This window comes from Bison bison, unplaced genomic scaffold, assembly GCF_000754665.1.
Source record: "Bison bison bison isolate TAMUID 2011002044 unplaced genomic scaffold, Bison_UMD1.0 scf7180017864270, whole genome shotgun sequence".
NCBI lineage: Eukaryota > Metazoa > Chordata > Mammalia > Artiodactyla > Bovidae > Bison > Bison bison.
Window position 1 is genome coordinate 5679019 of NW_011494842.1, and position 3297 is coordinate 5682315.

The window sequence follows — 3297 nt, forward strand, 5'->3', positions numbered from 1 at the left end:
GAGAGGAGGACTCGGAAGGCAGGGATGGGAGCAATGGGGAAGGAGGGATTGGAGGATAGGGGTAAATAGGGACCGGAGGGGCCAAGAAACAGGCCTTGAAGGGGGCTGAGGGGGAAACGATGAAGGGAAAAGAGATCGCCAGAGAAGGTGGGAAGATAGAAGGGTAGGGTTGGGGGAAGAGCTGCAGAAATAATTTGGAGGTGGGAGCTGAGAGATGAGGAAAATATCAAGGAAATAGAATGACAGAGTCTTAGGAGAGGGACTAGGAGGGGAAAATGAAGAAAATTAAAACATAGGGGTGAAAATAGCAGCCAAGAAGATGAGGGCTAGGATCTGGTGGGGTCTCAGAGTATGGTAGGGGGTAGAAAAAGACAGGAGATGGAGGGAGAAGAGAGGGGGCCAGATGGAGAGAGAGGGAGGCAGTAGGGGGGGTGGCGGGGAATGGAGGGTCCAGATGGAGGGAAGAGAGGAGAGAGAATGGGGAATGGGTTTGGGGGAGGAGAGACCAGGGCAGGGGGAGGGCCAAATTAGGTATGTGTTTATTGGTGGGGAGGGGGGCAATACAAGTAAAACTGAGTGCTGGTAGTAGGGGCAGATTAAGACCCGGCCCCAGACTCAGGCCCTCATTAAGGCCCTTGAGCATTGAAACGTAATCCCTGGGGGCTTATCCACTTCCTTCACTTCACCACTTTCACCCCTCCCCCACCTCCAGTCCTTATTTCCATTCCCCCTCCCTCTGGTGTCCACCACCTATATCTTTCCCCACATATGGTGTCCGTTCCTTATATGAGTCCCCCTTCTGTCCTTCCCCTGTATCAGTCCCTGCTCTGGTGCCCCTTCTCTCTCTCCCTCTCTTCCGCCTGGTAGTCCTTTATATCTCTACCACCTCTCCACCCCCTCCTTCTTGGCCCCCTCGTCTTAATGTCCCTATTATGTCCCCCTCACTTCCTTTGGGCCCTTCTGGTGTATTCCCTTGTCCCTAAAGATTTACCATCATCTCTGACTCTTACTCCCTTAGATCCATTCTTGTTATTTCTTCTCCACCCCATCCCTTCTTCCCCACCCCATTCCCTATCTTATCACAAGTCTGTGCCTACTTACTTTCCCCTAAGACCCCATCTCTTATCACCCATTCCTCTTCTCTCGTCTCCTCTCCTTCCTGGGCTGTTGGAGATTTGGGGAGCAAAGACACCAGTTTTGACAGTTGGAACAGGACCTACAAGAGATCCCCATCTGAGCCCCATGGAAGTGTTCATCCTAGCAAACCTTTCCCCTTTCTTAACTGCGTCCTTCTGTCTCTTGCATCTGCCTCCCAGAATCATCCTGCGTCCAGGCAGTGTTTGTGTATGTGTGTATTCCAGAGTTGCTCCTAAGTGAATTTCCCCGTGTCCTTCCCCACTCCCAGGAGGAGGGTGTCCCCTGAAGTCTAACTGTCCTCCCTGTGGCTGCTGTCTGACCCAGTCCCTCCTATAATGATGATGTGAATCAACAGATGTCCCCTCTGGGAGTCCTCGGGGTCTGACTGCAGTGGGCATGTTTCCTGCAGTATCTGCAGTCTCAGAGTCTCAGATTTTGGTGATCTCTTTATCTAAAGGGTATGTCTCTGAGGTGGCACTGACAGAGTTTCAAGAGGATTGGGGTTTTTACATACCTGTGTTCAGGGAGTTCACCTCTGTCTCTGACCTGCAGATTGGGTAAATTTGAACCATGTTTACAGACAGGGGCTAGATTTTTTAACACTCTGCTACTCATAGCTTTTAGTTGGAATGAAGTTCACTGGCCAGTTCTTTTCCTGCAATATTCCCATGATTAATTATCCTGGAAAGGTAAGGGGATTTGATCTTTTTTCCTCTAAACTCTCTGTCACCCTCATTCCTTAAGCTTCTTTTCTATCACGCTGATGTCATCAATTTGATCTCTCTGACTTCTAGAGGGCCTGCCCACTATGCCGCCGTGATGGTGTGTAGCACTGGGGTTTAAAGGAGAGGCACTTTGCACACACAGGGGTGTGGAAGAACAGCAGAATCAGGGGAGGGGCGACCCTTAGTCTACTACTTGTAGAAGTTTTGTCCCCATCCCCAGCCTCTATGTCACAGGCCTGGGTCTTTCATTCTTCCCTCCCCTCTTCCTTCCTCAGGCTTCTCACGGTGCCTTGGGGAGGTTCCTACTTGAGGAGTTGGCTTCCATCCTGTCCATGGAGACTGGGGAGGTGGGATAGGGGACAGTATTGAATCTTTGACCTCTGGGCATGGAGTAGGGGAAGAGATCAACTCAGTATTCATGCAAACAAGGGCATATTTCCTGCCTCCTCAGTCCCCAACCCTTCCACAGCCAGATACCAACAAGACCCATCCTTCCTCTCCCACCAGCAGAAGCAGCTCTTTCCCTGAAGGATAAAGCAGAGTTGGGCTGGGGAGGAGGGAGTGAAGGAAAGCAGAGAGGCAGGAGAGGAGGCCCTCTCAGGATTCTGACCCTGGGAATAAGTCAGTTCCTCACTCCCTTTCTTTTCTAGACATTTAGCTTTTAGTCTCATGACCCAAATGTTCCTACATCCCCATCCTTCTTCCCACAGCTCTGTAGGCTTCCTTACTCTCTTGCAGACGGGTGGGGCCACCTTCCAAATCCTTGTCTTCTGCAGCTATCTGGTTGCCCTTCCTCTTCCCAGACACTTGCCACCAGCCTTCTTGTATTTTTCTTCTGCCAGTTTTGCTGGACCCTCAGCCTTTTGATTTTTCAGAAGTGGATGGAGAGCTCCTTCCCCTTTCTCTGCCTCCAAACTCATACTCTGTCAGGATATCATTCCCCTCTGAACCACTCCTCTGTATTTTCTTCTGCCAAGTCTACTGAGCCCCTCAGCTCCCACCGCCCCAGCCAGAGAAGCTTATCTTCTGTTCCTCTATAGTTTTCAGGGGCCTCACCCCCTTCTATGATCTCCTTAAGGTGGGTGGGGGCCCCTTGTTCCCCTTTATGGACTCTTCTGTCCCCTGAACGCATAGAGCTTCCCTTACGGTTTCTGTGTATCTCTGCCCCCTAGATGTACGGGGACCCCCTATGCACCGAACCCAATACGTTCACTCCCCGTATGATCGTCCTGGTTGGAACCCTCGGTTCTGCATCATCTCGGGGAACCAGCTTCTCATGCTGGATGAGGACGAGGTGAGCAGGGTGGGAAGGCTGGGAAGAGACCTCTGGGTCGCATGGGAAAATGTGAGAGAAGGATGGGAGAATCCTCATTTGCAAAGGGACGTGAGACACAGAGATGGCAAAGGGAAAGATACTGGCAAGTGGTGGGAGGAG